Raw genomic sequence first — 19,021 nt, forward strand, 5'->3', positions numbered from 1 at the left:
CAAACCATTCTAAGATTCTAGGACAGAAAAACAGGCCAGCTCTCCCACATTGTTTCAGTGTCATTTACTTATAAAACAAGCTCTGGGACAACCCGAGAAGGTATTTGTTCCACGTGCAGCATCACCTGTGATAGAAACCAAGGAAGCCTACAGCAGGCCTCAGGACTCAGCAAGCCTTTTTGGCTCAAAGCAGGGCCAGCTGGAGCAGCTTACCACAAGTGCACCCAGAAGGGCCTCCATGCAGCTGCAGGCTTGCCGCGTGTCACTGCACGTCATTGTGATGCAACAGTGGGTGAGCGTGACATAAAGCTGCAGGCTGGAACTCCGGCTGGGGTGGCCTCAGTTCGCTGCTGCTGGAGCGAGAGGTGGTAGCGGAAGGTTGCAGCTCTCAGAGAGTTCCTACCAGGAGCCATGGAGCGCTGTGGCAGTGCTGGATTCCGAAATCCAGATGTATTTCTGAGCAGAGCGGGGAAGAGCGGAAAGGTGAGCGCTGCTACATCAAGAGAGGGCTGAGTGCAGCAGCCTGGGGTATGCAGGGCTGCTCTGGGGCTGTAGATGCTCTCCAGAGGCTGAGGGACACTTCTCCTCATGCTGGTGCTGGAGAAGGCTTGCAGGGAATCGCACCTCTCTGCACATCCCAGCATCGGGTACAGAAGTGGGGAGGGAGCTGCCAAAGGGAGCGGAGGTGGGCTGGAGAGGGGAATGGAGTGTCTGAGTGTCCAAGCATGTCTTTGTCTTTCTAGCTCCGACCCGGAGGACAGGAAGTTGGAGCAGGATGTAGCTGGCTGCTGGACCTTCCACTCGGGGTTAAAATCCCTGTGCAGCCCGGCACCAAGCTCCTCTTCGCCAGGAGAAAGCTGGGGGAAAAGGTGAGAGGAGGAGGGAAGCGTCAAAAAGGGCTCTTGATTCCTGGGGTTGCCGCCATGCCAAGGAGGCCTTGTGGCCACCGGCTCTACTGTGGGACCTATGGCCCTTTGCCCCAACTGCATACGGGAATGAGGGGATGCTTCTGGCTCCACAGCAGGGAGACCACCAAGGGCTGGTCAATAGCAGTGCCCACCAGTCAGGAGAGGGTCTGAAAACTGGGATTTTCACACCGGATGAGCTTATCAGCAGCAGTTCCCTCACCTTATCTGGCACCAGGCAAGCAGGCAGCTGCTGGCCATGTGTTGGGATGCTGGGGCCAGGCACTCATCTGGCACAGCTAGAAATGTGGAGACCAGGCCGTTCCTGGAGGAGGGCGCAACCCTCTGCTCTCCCTCTTGGAGGACTTAGGAAAACCCAGACATGACTGTTTGGGAAAGAGGCAAGAGGCCAGCCTGTGGGTGTGAGCAGCTTGGAAGTGTCTCTGTCTCTTTGCTGCTCTCTCCTTCCCCATTCACACTCTACAACACATCTCTTCCAGCTCCACCAGCCTTCTCCTCAGTTTGACCTGAGAGATCCGTACAGTCGCAATCTGTGCACAGAGTACAACAGCCTGCATGACCCGCATCTGCGGGAGTTCCACAACCGCAAAAACAACCTGCGGAACCTGAAGAAACGGGGCTTGGTCACCGAGGATGGCGACGTAAGTTTGGCTGTTGGGCTGACCAACACGGGTCTCGTCAGGAGGGCTTTCCAGTCTGCCAGGCAGGGGCCTGACACTACAGCCATCTGTCATTGTCTCTTCTGTAGGTTGTCTGCACTCTGAAGGAGTTCAACGAGTACAGGCAGTACCTGACCAGGCTGAAGCTGGAGAAAAAGCAAGCAAAGAGGCGAGAAGAGGTAGGCAAAGCCCAGTATTGGTAGGCACGTGTCAGCAGCATGGCACTGAGGGCACGGGCTTTACTTGATGGATCTGAGGGAGATGGGGAAAGCAGAAAAGGTGAGGGACGGGCTGGTGGTCTAGGCATTGAGGCAAGGAAAGGACAGCTCAGCTCAGAGCTGAGCTAGCACAGCGTGCTGGTGTGAAGGCAGCCTGGAAAGTCGCTTGCTTACAAACAGAGCACTGTGGCAGCCGTTCTCTTCTGCCCTCATTGCAAGGCTGAAGCAGTGTGCTCTCCCTCTTCTGCGTAAAGCAACAGTACTTAGGGTGGGAAGCACTCTCTAAGACAAGACCAAGCATAAACCCTCTGTTCCCTTCCAGGATGAGCTTCTTCGGGAGATTTCCAATTTGAAGAAATCGATCCACAGACTACAGATGGCCAGGGACGAGTTCCGGCCGGGTTCTGTGGATTACAATGCGGGTTCGAAAATCAGACCCACAAAGCTTCATAAACCAGCTGGCCCCTCTCCTTCATGCCATAATCTGTCTGGACAACGCAGAAGGAATGTGGCTTTGATGGAGCATGGCCTTCAAAGAGACTCATGGAGCACAGGGCGTGCAATGAAGCTGCCTGAGAAGTCACCCAAACCTGAGTTGGGCAGGGAAGGCTCCAAACTCCCTAGAAGCATCCGTTCAGTTTCTGCCTCAACCAGTAACTCCAGAGTCCCCAGAAGCATCCAGACTGCTTCTGATTTAACAACAAAGTCCGGAGTCCCCAGAAGCATCCGTACTGCTTCTGATTTAACAACAAAGTCCGGAGTCCCCAGAAGCATCCGTACTGCTTCTGCATCAACAACAAACTCCGGAGTCACCAGAAGCATCCAGACTGCTTCTGCCTCACCAACAAAAAACTCTGGAGTCCCCAGAAGCACCCCTACTGCTTCTGCCCCAACAACAAAGTCTGGAGTCCCCAGAAGCATCCAGACTGCTTCGGTTTCAACAACAAAGTCCGGAGTCCCCAGAAGCATCCCTACTGCTTCTGCCCCAACAACTAACTCAAGAGTCCCCAGAAGCATCCCTACTGCTTCTGCCCCAACAACAAAGTCCGGAGTCCCCAGAAGCATCCATACTGCTTCTGTTTCAACAACAAAGTCCGGAGTCCCCAGAAGCATCCCTACTGCTTCTGCCCCAACAACTAACTCCAAACTCCCCAGAAGCATCCATACTGCTTCTGCCCCAACAACTATCTCAAGAGTCCCCAGAAGCATCCAGACAGCTTCTGCCTCAGCAACAAAACCACAGCTCCCTGGACATTGCAAATTCAGAGAGATGTCTAAAAAACAAGCAGGGAGTCTTCCAAAGGAGACTGGGACTCGGCTGAGAGAAGTAAAGGGGAAGGGGAAGGCACCGGATCCTCCTGTCTGCTCATATAAGAGGGATTCCGATGAGGACACAGAAAATGAATCCAGGATCCCCCAAAAAGTAGAGTATTTAATTGTTGATGATCTAATACCAACTAATACCTTGCAGGCAATTCCATCCCTGGCTTGGGAAGCTATAGAGATTGAAGTGAAGACAACCTGGAAGTAGAATTCATTTAAATCCAACACATTGCACCTAAGCCAAGCGCTGCTGAGTTATCTGAGTAGCAGCATTTGTCAACAGTTTCTGGCCTGGTTCGGCCCGGTTCCACGCCTAGCGGGGTGGGGGGACCTGCAGATCCAGGACCCAGGGAAGGGAAAAGGGAAAAAAAGGGAAAACAAGTAGAGAGATGGGCCAAAAACCAAACCAGTGGCAACAAATTAGTTCTAATTGGTTTAATTAATTTTAATTTCTTTAATTCGTTTTAATTTGTTTAATTAATTGACCAAAGATGATACCAAATTGCAAGATAACACACTACAGTACAATGTATCATAATTACTATCATGATTAGAATTAAAACCAATAAAAAAAATAAAATTAGAAAGTGTGTCTGAAAACTGAAGTCCTTATTCTAAAGCCGAGGTCAGAGCTGGGATCAAAAAGGAAAGGGGAGGTCAAGTGATTTACGAATGGCTTTTATCTTTTGCTCTGAACAGAAAGGGTGACAGAGCAGCAAGCAATCCTCTGGGGGATGTAGTTGTTCTCTGCTGGGGGTACATGCAGTGTTACAGGCTTGGGACAGAATGGCTGGATGACTGTGAAGAGGAAAGGGACCTGGGGGTGTTGGTCGATGCTCGGCTCAACATGAGCCCACAGTGTGCCCAGGTGGCCAAGAAGGCCAACGGCATCCTGGCCTGTATAAGAAACAGTGTGGCCAGCAGGAGCAGAGAGGTGATCATCCCTCTGTACTCAGCTCTGGTGAAGCCGCATCTCAAGTACTGTGTTCAGTTTTGGGCTCCTCACTACAAGAAGGACACTGAGGATGAGGTCCTCTGTAAATAGACAGGAGGAGATTCACATTCAGAAAACTTGGTCCTCATAGGGGACTTCAACCACCCTGATATCTGTGGGAGGGACAACACAGAATCGCACCAGAAATCAAAGAGGTTTCTGGAATGTGCTGATGATAACTTCCTCTTCCAAGCAGTATGGGAACCTCAAAGATCAGGTTAGGAAAGCTAAAACTCAGGCAGAACTAAATCTAGCTGGGGACAGAAAGGGGAACAGGTATATCAGTGATTAAAAAGAAGGTAAGCGAGGATGTGGGCCCTCTCTGGAAGGCAACTAGAGGCCTGCTCATGAGGAATACAGAGAGAGCTGAGGTGCTCAATGACTTCTTTGCTTCAGGCCTCACTGGCAAGTGCCCTAGGCACAGAGCCCAAACTGCAGAAAGCAACAGTAAAACTTGGAGAAGGTGGATCTGTAAGTGCTGTAAGTGAAGATGAGGTTCTAGACCATCGAAAGAATCTGAAGCTGCACAAGTCCAAGGGATCCATCCGCAGCTTCTGAGGGAACTGGTGGATGAACTTGCCAAGCTGCTGTGCATCGTATTTGAAAGGTCATGGCAGTCTGGTGAAGTTCCCACTGATCAGAAAAGGGGAAACATAACCCCCCTATTCCAGAACGGGAAAAAAGAAGATCCAGGGAACTACGGGCCAGTCAGTCTCACCTCTGTGCTTGGTAAGATCGCGGGGTAGATCCAACTGAAGGCCCTACTGCACCACACGGAAAAATAAAGACAAGGTGATTGGTGGTAATCAAAATGGTTTCACCATGGGCAAGTCAGACGTGACAAACTTGGTGGCCCATGTCAACTTCATGAAGTTCAACAAGGACAAGTGCCCTGAGTTGGGGAAATCTCAAGCACAGATAAAGGTTGGGTGGAGAATGGCTTGAGAGCAGCACCGAGGAGAAGGATTTGGGGGTCTCAGATGATTCAGCACGAGGTGGCAGTGTACGCTTGTAGCCTGAAAGGCCAAGTATATCCCAGGTTTCATCAAGAGAAGCGTGACCAGCGGGTCGAGGAGGTGATTCTGCCCCTCCGCGCTGCTCTTGTAAGACCCCACATGGAGTACTGCGTCCAGTTCTGGGGACCCCAACACAAGGACACTGAGCTGTTGGAGCAGGTCCAGATGAGGGAAATGGAGATGATCAGAGGGCTGGAGCACCTCCTCTAGAAGGACAGGCTGAGAGAGCTGGGGCTCTTCAGCCTGGAGAAGAGAAGGCTCCAGGGGGACCTTATAGCAACCTCCCAGTATCTGAAGGGAGTCCATAGGAAAGCTGGGGAGGGACATTTTATAAATGCATGTAGTGACAGGATGAAGGAAAATGGTTTTAAACTGGAAGAGGGCAGATTTAGAATACATACCATGAAGAACTTTACTGTGAGGGTGGTGAAACACTGGAACAGGTTTCCCAGTGAGGCTGTGGATGCCTCACAGAATCACAGAATTGCAGGGGTTGGAAGGGACCTCTAGAGATCATCGAGTCCAACCCTCCTGCCAAAGCAGGCTCCCTACACCACGTCGCACAGCTCAGCGTCCAGTCGGATCTTGAATATCTCCAGAGAAGGAGATTCCACCACCTCCCTGGGCAGCCTGTTCCAGTGCTACGTCACCCTCACCGTAAAGAAGTTCTTGAGCACATTCCTGCGGAACATCCTATGCTGAAGTTTCATCCTATTACCCCTAGTCCTGTCCCACGCATTACTGAAAAGAGACCAGCCTCGCCACTATGGCACCCACACCTCAGGTATTTATAAACCTGGATCAAATCCCCACTCAGCCTTCTTTTCTCAAGGCTAAACAGACCCAGTTCGCTTAGTCTCTCATCATAGGGGAAATGCTCCAGGCCCTTCACCATCTTTGTGGCCCTCCGCTGGACTCTTTCCAAGAGATCCCTGTCTTTTTTGTACTGGGGAGCCCAGAACTGGACACAGGATTCCAGAGGAGGCCTCACCGGGGCAGAGCAGAGCGGGAGGATCACCTCCCTCGACCTGCTGGCCACGCTCTTTTTAATACACCCCAGGATGCCATTGGCCTTTTTGGCTACAAGGGCACACTGCTGGCTCATGGTCAATCTGTCGTCCACCAGGACGCCCAGGTCCCACTCAGCAGAGCTCCTGTCCAGCAGCTCTTCCCCCAGCCTGTACCGGTGCATGCAATTATTTCTCCCTAGGTGCAAGACTCTACACTTGCTTTTGTTAAACCTCATCCGGTTTCTTACTGCCCAGCTCTCCACCCTGTCCAGGTCCCTCTGAATGGCAGCACAGCCTTCAGGCGTGTAAGCCAGTCCTCCCAACTTTGTGTCATCACAAACTTGCTGAGGGTGGTCACTATCCCCTCATCAAGGTCACTGATGAAGATGTTGAACAAGACCGGACCCAGCACAGACCCCTGAGGGACGCCGCTAGTTACAGGCCTCCAGCCAGATTCCGCACCACCAACGACAACCCTCTGCACTCGGCCAGTCAGCCAATTCTCGACCCACTTCACCTTCCGCTCATCTATCCCATACTTCCTCAGCTTTGTTATAACAACGTCATGGGGGACAGCATCAAAAGCCTTACAGAAATCAAGGTAGACTACATCTACCGCTCTCCCCCCGTCCACCCAGCTAGTGACATCTTCATAAAAGGCCACCGGGTTGGTCGAGAACAACCTCCCCTTGGTGAACCCATGCTGAGTACTCCTGATAACCTCCTTTTCTCCCAGTTGTCTGGAGATGGCATCCAGCACAAGCTGTTCCATCACCTTCCCTGGGACAGAGATGAGGCTGATTGGCCTATAATTACCCGGGTCTTCCTTCTTGCCCTTTTTGAAGACAGGAGTGACACTGGCCGTCCTCCAGACTTCAGGCACCTCCCCAGTTCTCCAAGACCTCTGATAGATTACAGAGAGCGGCTCAGCAACGACCTCCAGAAGCTCTCTCAGCACCTGTGGATGCACCCCATCAGGTCCCAAGGATTTATGGACCTTAATATTTCCTAGGCACTCACGGACCACCTCTTCCCTGACTAAAGGGAAATCTCCCATTCCCCACACTCTCTCATTAACCTCCAGGGCCTGGGATTCCCGAGGGAGAGCCCTTTCACTAAAGACAGAAGCAAAAAAGGCGTTCACTATTTCCACCTTCTCAGCATCCCTCCTCTCCCTGGAAGCACTCGAGGCCAGGCTGGATGCGTTGTGAGCAACCTGGTCTACAGCGAGGTGTCCCTGTCTATAGCAGGTTGGAACGGGGTGATCTTAAGGGTCCCTTCCAACACAAACCATTCTAAGATTCTAGGACAGAAAAACAGGCCAGCTCTCCCACATTGTTTCAGTGTCATTTACTTATAAAACAAGCTCTGGGACAACCCGAGAAGGTATTTGTTCCACGTGCAGCATCACCTGTGATAGAAACCAAGGAAGCCTACAGCAGGCCTCAGGACTCAGCAAGCCTTTTTGGCTCAAAGCAGGGCCAGCTGGAGCAGCTTACCACGAGTGCACCCAGAAGGGCCTCCATGCAGCTGCAGGCTTGCCGCGTGTCATTGCACGTCATTGTGATGCAACAGTGGGTGAGCGTGACGTAAAGCTGCAGGCTGGAACTCCGGCTGGGGTGGCCTCAGTTCGCTGCTGCTGGAGCGAGAGGTGGTAGCGGAAGGTTGCAGCTCTCAGAGAGTTCCTACCAGGAGCCATGGAGCGCTGTGGCAGTGCTGGATTCCGAAATCCAGATGAATTTCTGAGCAGAGCGGGGAAGAGCGGAAAGGTGAGCGCTGCTACATCAAGAGAGGGCTGAGTGCAGCAGCCTGGGATGCAGGGCTGCTCTGGGGCTGTAGATGCTCTCCAGAGGCTGAGGGACACTTCTCCTCATGCTGGTGCTGGAGAAGGCTTGCAGGGAATCGCACCTCTCTGCACATCCCAGCATCGGTTACAGAAGTGGGGAGGGAGCTGCCAAAGGGAGCGGAGGTGGGCTGGAGAGGGGAATGGAGTGTCTGAGTGTCCAAGCGTGTCTTTGTCTTTCTAGCTCCGACCCGGAGGACAGGAAGTTGGAGCAGGATGTAGCTGGCTGCTGGACCTTCCACTCGGGGTTAAAATCCCTGTGCAGCCCGGCACCAAGCTCCTCTTCGCCAGGAGAAAGCTGGGGGAAAAGGTGAGAGGAGGAGGGAAGCGTCAAAAAGGGCTCTTGTTTCCTGGGGTTGCCGCCATGCCAAGGAGGCCTTGTGGCCACCGGCTCTACTGTGGGACCTATGGCCCTTTGCCCCAACTGCATACGGGAATGAGGGGATGCTTCTGGCTCCACAGCAGGGAGACCACCAAGGGCTGGTCAATAGCAGTGCCCACCAGTCAGGAGAGGGTCTGAAAACTGGGATTTTCACACCGGATGAGCTTATCAGCAGCAGTTCCCTCACCTTATCTGGCACCAGGCAAGCAGGCAGCTGCTGGCCATGTGTTGGGATGCTGGGGCCAGGCACTCATCTGGCACAGCTAGAAATGTGGAGACCAGGCCGTTCCTGGAGGAGGGCGCAACCCTCTGCTCTCCCTCTTGGAGGACTTAGGAAAACCCAGACATGACTGTTTGGGAAAGAGGCAAGAGGCCAGCCTGTGGGTGTGAGCAGCTTGGAAGTGTCTCTGTCTCTTTGCTGCTCTCTCCTTCCCCATTCACACTCTACAACACATCTCTTCCAGCTCCACCAGCCTTCTCCTCAGTTTGACCTGAGAGATCCGTACAGTCGCAATCTGTGCACAGAGTACAACAGCCTGCATGACCCGCATCTGCGGGAGTTCCACAACCGCAAAAACAACCTGCGGAACCTGAAGAAACGGGGCTTGGTCACCGAGGATGGCGACGTAAGTTTGGCTGTTGGGCTGACCAACACGGGTCTCGTCAGGAGGGCTTTCCAGTCTGCCAGGCAGGGGCCTGACACTACAGCCATCTGTCATTGTCTCTTCTGTAGGTTGTCTGCACTCTGAAGGAGTTCAACGAGTACAGGCAGTACCTGACCAGGCTGAAGCTGGAGAAAAAGCAAGCAAAGAGGCGAGAAGAGGTAGGCAAAGCCCAGTATTGGTAGGCACGTGTCAGCAGCATGGCACTGAGGGCACGGGCTTTACTTGATGGATCTGAGGGAGATGGGGAAAGCAGAAAAGGTGAGGGACGGGCTGGTGGTCTAGGCATTGAGGCAAGGAAAGGACAGCTCAGCTCAGAGCTGAGCTAGCACAGCGTGCTGGTGTGAAGGCAGCCTGGAAAGTCGCTTGCTTACAAACAGAGCACTGTGGCAGCCGTTCTCTTCTGCCCTCATTGCAAGGCTGAAGCAGTGTGCTTGCCCTCTTCTGCGTAAAGCAGCAGTACTTAGGGTGGGAAGCACTCTCTAAGACAAGACCAAGCATAAACCCTCTGTTCCCTTCCAGGATGAGCTTCTTCGGGAGATTTCCAATTTGAAGAAATCGATCCACAGACTACAGATGGCCAGGGACGAGTTCCGGCCGGGTTCTGTGGATTACAATGCGGGTTCGAAAATCAGACCCACAAAGCTTCATAAACCAGCTGGCCCCTCTCCTTCATGCCATAATCTGTCTGGACAACGCAGAAGGAATGTGGCTTTGATGGAGCATGGCCTTCAAAGAGACTCATGGAGCACAGGGCGTGCAATGAAGCTGCCTGAAAAGTCACCCAAACCTGAGTTGGGCAGGGAAGGCTCCAAACTCCCTAGAAGCATCCGTTCAGTTTCTGCCTCAACCAGTAACTCCAGAGTCCCCAGAAGCATCCAGACTGCTTCTGATTTAACAACAAAGTCCGGAGTCCCCAGAAGCATCCGTACTGCTTCTGCATCAACAACAAACTCTGGAGTCCCCAGAAGCATCCAGACTGCTTCTGCCTCACCAACAAAAAACTCCGGAGTCCCCAGAAGCACCCCTACTGCTTCGGTTTCAACAACAAAGTCCGGAGTACCCAGAAGCATCCCTACTGCTTCTGCCCCAACAACAAAGTCTGGAGTCCCCAGAAGCATCCAGACTGCTTCTGTTTCAACAACAAAGTCCGGAGTCCCCAGAAGCATCCCTACTGCTTCTGCCTCACCAACAAAAAACTCCGGAGTCCCCAGAAGCATCCCTACTGCTTCTGCCCCAACAACTAACTCAAGAGTCCCCAGAAGCATCCCTACTGCTTCTGCCCCAACAACAAAGTCCGGAGTCCCCAGAAGCATCCATACTGCTTCTGTTTCAACAACAAAGTCCGGAGTCCCCAGAAGCATCCCTACTGCTTCTGCCCCAACAACTAACTCCAAACTCCCCAGAAGCATCCATACTGCTTCTGCCCCAGCAACTATCTCAAGAGTCCCCAGAAGCATCCAGACAGCTTCTGCCTCAGCAACAAAACCACAGCTCCCTGGACATTGCAAATTCAGAGAGATGTCTAAAAAACAAGCAGGGAGTCTTCCAAAGGAGACTGGGACTCGGCTGAGAGAAGTAAAGGGGAAGGGGAAGGCACCGGATCCTCCTGTCTGCTCATATAAGAGGGATTCCGATGAGGACACAGAAAATGAATCCAGGATCCCCCAAAAAGTAGAGTATTTAATTGTTGATGATCTAATACCAACTAATACCTTGCAGGCAATTCCATCCCTGGCTTGGGAAGCTATAGAGATTGAAGTGAAGACAACCTGGAAGTAGAATTCATTTAAATCCAACACATTGCACCTAAGCCAAGCGCTGCTGAGTTATCTGAGTAGCAGCATTTGTCAACAGTTTCTGGCCTGGTTCGGCCCGGTTCCACGCCTAGCGGGGTGGGGGGACCTGCAGATCCAGGACCCAGGGAAGGGAAAAGGGAAAAAAAGGGAAAACAAGTAGAGAGATGGGCCAAAAACCAAACCAGTGGCAACAAATTAGTTCTAATTGGTTTAATTAATTTTAATTTCTTTAATTCGTTTTAATTTGTTTAATTAATTGACCAAAGATGATACCAAATTGCAAGATAACACACTACAGTACAATGTATCATAATTACTATCATGATTAGAATTAAAACCAATAAAAAAAATAAAATTAGAAAGTGTGTCTGCAAACTGAAGTCCTTATTCTAAAGCCGAGGTCAGAGCTGGGATCAAAAAGGAAAGGGGAGGTCAAGTGATTTACGAATGGCTTTTATCTTTTGCTCTGAACAGAAAGGGTGACAGAGCAGCAAGCAATCCTCTGGGGGATGTAGTTGTTCTCTGCTGGGGGTACATGCAGTGTTACAGGCTTGGGACAGAATGGCTGGATGACTGTGAAGAGGAAAGGGACCTGGGGCTGTTGGTCGATGCTCGGCTCAACATGAGCCCACAGTGTGCCCAGGTGGCCAAGAAGGCCAACGGCATCCTGGCCTGTATAAGAAACAGTGTGGCCAGCAGGAGCAGAGAGGTGATCATCCCTCTGTACTCAGCTCTGGTGAAGCCGCATCTCAAGTACTGTGTTCAGTTTTGGGCTCCTCACTACAAGAAGGACACTGAGGATGAGGTCCTCTGTAAATAGACAGGAGGAGATTCACATTCAGAAAACTTGGTCCTCATAGGGGACTTCAACCACCCTGATATCTGTGGGAGGGACAACACAGCATCGCACCAGAAATCAAAGAGGTTTCTGGAATGTGCTGATGATAACTTCCTCTTCCAAGCAGTATGGGAACCTCAAAGATCAGGTTAGGAAAGCTAAAACTCAGGCAGAACTAAATCTAGCTGGGGACAGAAAGGGGAACAGGTATATCAGTGATTAAAAAGAAGGTAAGCGAGGATGTGGGCCCTCTCTGGAAGGCAACTAGAGGCCTGCTCATGAGGAATACAGAGAGAGCTGAGGTGCTCAATGACTTCTTTGCTTCAGGCCTCACTGGCAAGTGCTCTAGGCACAGAGCCCAAACTGCAGAAAGCAACAGTAAAACTTGGAGAAGGTGGATCTGTAAGTGCTGTAAGTGAAGATGAGGTTCTAGACCATCGAAAGAATCTGAAGCTGCACAAGTCCAAGGGATCCATCCGCAGCTTCTGAGGGAACTGGTGGATGAACTTGCCAAGCTGCTGTGCATCGTATTTGAAAGGTCATGGCAGTCTGGTGAAGTTCCCACTGATCAGAAAAGGGGAAACATAACCCCCCTATTCCAGAACGGGAAAAAAGAAGATCCAGGGAACTACAGGCCAGTCAGTCTCACCTCTGTGCTTGGTAAGATCGCGGGGTAGATCCAACTGAAGGCCCTACTGCACCACACGGAAAAATAAAGACAAGGTGATTGGTGGTAATCAAAATGGTTTCACCATGGGCAAGTCAGACGTGACAAACTTGGTGGCCCATGTCAACTTCATGAAGTTCAACAAGGACAAGTGCCCTGAGTTGGGGAAATCTCAAGCACAGATAAAGGTTGGGTGGAGAATGGCTTGAGAGCAGCACCGAGGAGAAGGATTTGGGGGTCTCAGATGATTCAGCACGAGGTGGCAGTGTACGCTTGTAGCCTGAAAGGCCAAGTATATCCCAGGTTTCATCAAGAGAAGCGTGACCAGCGGGTCGAGGAGGTGATTCTGCCCCTCCGCGCTGCTCTTGTAAGACCCCACATGGAGTACTGCGTCCAGTTCTGGGGACCCCAACACAAGGACACTGAGCTGTTGGAGCAGGTCCAGATGAGGGAAATGGAGATGATCAGAGGGCTGGAGCACCTCCTCTAGAAGGACAGGCTGAGAGAGCTGGGGCTCTTCAGCCTGGAGAAGAGAAGGCTCCAGGGGGACCTTATAGCAACCTCCCAGTATCTGAAGGGAGTCCATAGGAAAGCTGGGGAGGGACATTTTATAAATGCATGTAGTGACAGGATGAAGGAAAATGGTTTTAAACTGGAAGAGGGCAGATTTAGAATACATACCATGAAGAACTTTACTGTGAGGGTGGTGAAACACTGGAACAGGTTTCCCAGTGAGGCTGTGGATGCCTCACAGAATCACAGAATTGCAGGGGTTGGAAGGGACCTCTAGAGATCATCGAGTCCAACCCTCCTGCCAAAGCAGGCTCCCTACACCACGTCGCACAGCTCGGCGTCCAGTCGGATCTTGAATATCTCCACAGAAGGAGACTCCACCACCTCCCTGGGCAGCCTGTTCCAGTGCTACGTCACCCTCACCGTAAAGAAGTTCTTGAGCACATTCCTGCGGAACATCCTATGCTGAAGTTTCATCCTATTACCCCTAGTCCTGTCCCACGCATTACTGAAAAGAGACCAGCCTCGCCACTATGGCACCCACACCTCAGGTATTTATAAACCTGGATCAAATCCCCACTCAGCCTTCTTTTCTCAAGGCTAAACAGACCCAGTTCGCTTAGTCTCTCATCATAGGGGAAATGCTCCAGGCCCTTCACCATCTTTGTGGCCCTCCGCTGGACTCTTTCCAAGAGATCCCTGTCTTTTTTGTACTGGGGAGCCCAGAACTGGACACAGGATTCCAGAGGAGGCCTCACCGGGGCAGAGCAGAGCGGGAGGATCACCTCCCTCGACCTGCTGGCCACGCTCTTTTTAATACACCCCAGGATGCCATTGGCCTTTTTGGCTACAAGGGCACACTGCTGGCTCATGGTCAATCTGTCGTCCACCAGGACGCCCAGGTCCCACTCAGCAGAGCTCCTGTCCAGCAGCTCTTCCCCCAGCCTGTACCGGTGCATGCAATTATTTCTCCCTAGGTGCAAGACTCTACACTTGCTTTTGTTAAACCTCATCCGGTTTCTTACTGCCCAGCTCTCCACCCTGTCCAGGTCCCTCTGAATGGCAGCACAGCCTTCAGGCGTGTCAGCCAATCCTCCCAACTTCGTGGCATCAGCAAACTTGCTGAGGGTGGTCACTATCCCCTCATCAAGGTCGCTGATGAAGATGTTGAACAAGACCGGACCCAGCACAGACCCCTGAGGGACGCCGCTAGTTACAGGCCTCCAGCCAGATTCCGCACCACCAGCGACAACCCTCTGCACTCGGCCAGTCAGCCAATTCTCGACCCACTTCACCTTCCGCTCATCTATCCCATACTTCCTCAGCTTTGTTATAACAACGTCATGGGGGACAGTATCAAAAGCCTTACAGAAATCAAGGTAGACTACATCTACCGCTCTCCCCCCGTCCACCCAGCTAGTGACATCTTCATAAAAGGCCTACAGGTTGGTCGAGAACAACCTCCCCTTGGAGAACCCATGCTGAGTACTCCTGATAACCTCCTTTTCTCCCAGTTGTCTGGAGATGGCATCCAGCACAAGCTGTTCCATCACCTTCCCTGGGACAGAGATGAGGCTGATTGGCCTATAATTACCCGGGTCTTCCTTCTTGCCCTTTTTGAAGACAGGAGTGACACTGGCCGTCCTCCAGACTTCAGGCACCTCCCCAGTTCTCCAAGACCTCTGATAGATTACAGAGAGCGGCTCAGCAACGACCTCCAGAAGCTCTCTCAGCACCTGTGGATGCACCCCATCAGGTCCCAAGGATTTATGGACCTTAATATTTCCTAGGCACTCACGGACCACCTCTTCCCTGACTAAAGGGAAATCTCCCATTCCCCACACTCTCTCATTAACCTCCAGGGCCTGGGATTCCCGAGGGAGAGCCCTTTCACTAAAGACAGAAGCAAAAAAGGCGTTCACTATTTCCACCTTCTCAGCATCCCTCCTCTCCCTGGAAGCACTCGAGGCCAGGCTGGATGCGTTGTGAGCAACCTGGTCTACAGCGAGGTGTCCCTGTCTATAGCAGGTTGGAACGGGGTGATCTTAAGGGTCCCTTCCAACACAAACCATTCTAAGATTCTAGGACAGAAAAACAGGCCAGCTCTCCCACATTGTTTCAGTGTCATTTACTTATAAAACAAGCTCTGGGACAACCCGAGAAGGTATTTGTTCCACGTGCAGCATCACCTGTGATAGAAACCAAGGAAGCCTACAGCAGGCCTCAGGACTCAGCAAGCCTTTTTGGCTCAAAGCAGGGCCAGCTGGAGCAGCTTACCACGAGTGCACCCAGAAGGGCCTCCATGCAGCTGCAGGCTTGCCGCGTGTCACTGCACGTCATTGTGATGCAACAGTGGGTGAGCGTGACATAAAGCTGCAGGCTGGAACTCCGGCTGGGGTGGCCTCAGTTCGCTGCTGCTGGAGCGAGAGGTGGTAGCGGAAGGTTGCAGCTCTCAGAGAGTTCCTACCAGGAGCCATGGAGCGCTGTGGCAGTGCTGGATTCCGAAATCCAGATGTATTTCTGAGCAGAGCGGGGAAGAGCGGAAAGGTGAGCGCTGCTACATCAAGAGAGGGCTGAGTGCAGCAGCCTGGGGTATGCAGGGCTGCTCTGGGGCTGTAGATGCTCTCCAGAGGCTGAGGGACACTTCTCCTCATGCTGGTGCTGGAGAAGGCTTGCAGGGAATCGCACCTCTCTGCACATCCCAGCATCGGGTACAGAAGTGGGGAGGGAGCTGCCAAAGGGAGCGGAGGTGGGCTGGAGAGGGGAATGGAGTGTCTGAGTGTCCAAGCATGTCTTTGTCTTTCTAGCTCCGACCCGGAGGACAGGAAGTTGGAGCAGGATGTAGCTGGCTGCTGGACCTTCCACTCGGGGTTAAAATCCCTGTGCAGCCCGGCACCAAGCTCCTCTTCGCCAGGAGAAAGCTGGGGGAAAAGGTGAGAGGAGGAGGGAAGCGTCAAAAAGGGCTCTTGTTTCCTGGGGTTGCCGCCATGCCAAGGAGGCCTTGTGGCCACCGGCTCTACTGTGGGACCTATGGCCCTTTGCCCCAACTGCATACGGGAATGAGGGGATGCTTCTGGCTCCACAGCAGGGAGACCACCAAGGGCTGGTCAATAGCAGTGCCCACCAGTCAGGAGAGGGTCTGAAAACTGGGATTTTCACACCGGATGAGCTTATCAGCAGCAGTTCCCTCACCTTATCTGGCACCAGGCAAGCAGGCAGCTGCTGGCCATGTGTTGGGATGCTGGGGCCAGGCACTCATCTGGCACAGCTAGAAATGTGGAGACCAGGCCGTTCCTGGAGGAGGGCGCAACCCTCTGCTCTCCCTCTTGGAGGACTTAGGAAAACCCAGACATGACTGTTTGGGAAAGAGGCAAGAGGCCAGCCTGTGGGTGTGAGCAGCTTGGAAGTGTCTCTGTCTCTTTGCTGCTCTCTCCTTCCCCATTCACACTCTACAACACATCTCTTCCAGCTCCACCAGCCTTCTCCTCAGTTTGACCTGAGAGATCCGTACAGTCGCAATCTGTGCACAGAGTACAACAGCCTGCATGACCCGCATCTGCGGGAGTTCCACAACCGCAAAAACAACCTGCGGAACCTGAAGAAACGGGGCTTGGTCACCGAGGATGGCGACGTAAGTTTGGCTGTTGGGCTGACCAACACGGGTCTCGTCAGGAGGGCTTTCCAGTCTGCCAGGCAGGGGCCTGACACTACAGCCATCTGTCATTGTCTCTTCTGTAGGTTGTCTGCACTCTGAAGGAGTTCAACGAGTACAGGCAGTACCTGACCAGGCTGAAGCTGGAGAAAAAGCAAGCAAAGAGGCGAGAAGAGGTAGGCAAAGCCCAGTATTGGTAGGCACGTGTCAGCAGCATGGCACTGAGGGCACGGGCTTTACTTGATGGATCTGAGGGAGATGGGGAAAGCAGAAAAGGTGAGGGACGGGCTGGTGGTCTAGGCATTGAGGCAAGGAAAGGACAGCTCAGCTCAGAGCTGAGCTAGCACAGCGTGCTGGTGTGAAGGCAGCCTGGAAAGTCGCTTGCTTACAAACAGAGCACTGTGGCAGCCGTTCTCTTCTGCCCTCATTGCAAGGCTGAAGCAGTGTGCTCTCCCTCTTCTGCGTAAAGCAACAGTACTTAGGGTGGGAAGCACTCTCTAAGACAAGACCAAGCATAAACCCTCTGTTCCCTTCCAGGATGAGCTTCTTCGGGAGATTTCCAATTTGAAGAAATCGATCCACAGACTACAGATGGCCAGGGACGAGTTCCGGCCGGGTTCTGTGGATTACAATGCGGGTTCGAAAATCAGACCCACAAAGCTTCATAAACCAGCTGGCCCCTCTCCTTCATGCCATAATCTGTCTGGACAACGCAGAAGGAATGTGGCTTTGATGGAGCATGGCCTTCAAAGAGACTCATGGAGCACAGGGCGTGCAATGAAGCTGCCTGAGAAGTCACCCAAACCTGAGTTGGGCAGGGAAGGCTCCAAACTCCCTAGAAGCATCCGTTCAGTTTCTGCCTCAACCAGTAACTCCAGAGTCCCCAGAAGCATCCAGACTGCTTCTGATTTAACAACAAAGTCCGGAGTCCCCAGAAGCATCCCTACTGCTTCTGCATCAACAACAAACTCTGGAGTCACCAGAAGCATCCAGACTGCTTCTGCATCAACAACAAAAAACTCCGGAGTCCCCAGAAGCACCCCTACTGCTTCGGTTTCAACAACAAAGTCCGGAGTACCCAGAAGCATCCCTACTGCTTCTGCCCCAACAACAAAGTCTGGAGTCCCCAGAAGCATCCAGACTGCTTCTGTTTCAACAACAAAGTCCGGAGTCCCCAGAAGCATCCCTACTGCTTCTGCCTCACCAACAAAAAACTCCGGAGTCCCCAGAAGCATCCCTACTGCTTCTGCCCCAACAACTAACTCAAGAGTCCCCAGAAGCATCCCTACTGCTTCTGCCCCAACAACTAACTCCAAACTCCCCAGAAGCATCCATACTGCTTCTGCCCCAACAACTATCTCAAGAGTCCCCAGAAGCATCCAGACAGCTTCTGCCTCAGCAACAAAACCACAGCTCCCTGGACATTGCAAATTCAGAGAGATGTCTAAAAAACAAGCAGGGAGTCTTCCAAAGGAGACTGGGACTCGGCTGAGAGAAGTAAAGGGGAAGGGGAAGGCACCGGATCCTCCTGTCTGCTCATATAAGAGGGATTCCGATGAGGACACAGAAAATGAATCCAGGATCCCCCAAAAAGTAGAGTATTTAATTGTTGATGATCTAATACCAACTAATACCTTGCAGGCAATTCCATCCCTGGCTTGGGAAGCTATAGAGATTGAAGTGAAGACAACCTGGAAGTAGAATTCATTTAAATCCAACACATTGCACCTAAGCCAAGCGCTGCTGAGTTATCTGAGCAGCAGCATTTGTCAACAGTTTCTGGCCTGGTTCGGCCCGGTTCCACGCCTAGCGGGGTGGGGGGACCTGCAGATCCAGGACCCAGGGAAGGGAAAAGGGAAAAAAAGGGAAAACAAGTAGAGAGATGGGCCAAAAACCAAACCAGTGGCAACAAATTAGTTCTAATTGGTTTAATTAATTTTAATTTCTTTAATTCGTTTTAATTTGTTTAATTAATTGACCAAAGATGATACCAAATTGCAAGATAACACACTACAGTACAATGTATCATAATTACTATCATGATTAGAATTAAAACCAATAAAAAAAATAAAATTAGAAAGTGTGTCTGCAAACTGAAGTCCTTATTCTAAAGCCGAGGTCAGAGCTGGGATCAAAAAGGAAAGGGGAGGTCAAGTGATTTACGAATGGCTTTTATCTTTTGCTCTGAACAGAAAGGGTGACAGAGCAGCAAGCAATCCTCTGGGGGATGTAGTTGTTCTCTGCTGGGGGTACATGCAGTGTTACAGGCTTGGGACAGAATGGCTGGATGACTGTGAAGAGGAAAGGGACCTGGGGGTGTTGGTCGATGCTCGGCTCAACATGAGCCCACAGTGTGCCCAGGTGGCCAAGAAGGCCAACGGCATCCTGGCCTGTATAAGAAACAGTGTGGCCAGCAGGAGCAGAGAGGTGATCATCCCTCTGTACTCAGCTCTGGTGAAGCCGCATCTCAAGTACTGTGTTCAGTTTTGGGCTCCTCACTACAAGAAGGACACTGAGGA

The sequence above is a fragment of the Coturnix japonica genome, chromosome 19 (genome assembly GCF_054131305.1).
Source record: "Coturnix japonica strain WE chromosome 19, WE-NBRP24, whole genome shotgun sequence".
Classification (NCBI taxonomy): domain Eukaryota; kingdom Metazoa; phylum Chordata; class Aves; order Galliformes; family Phasianidae; genus Coturnix; species Coturnix japonica.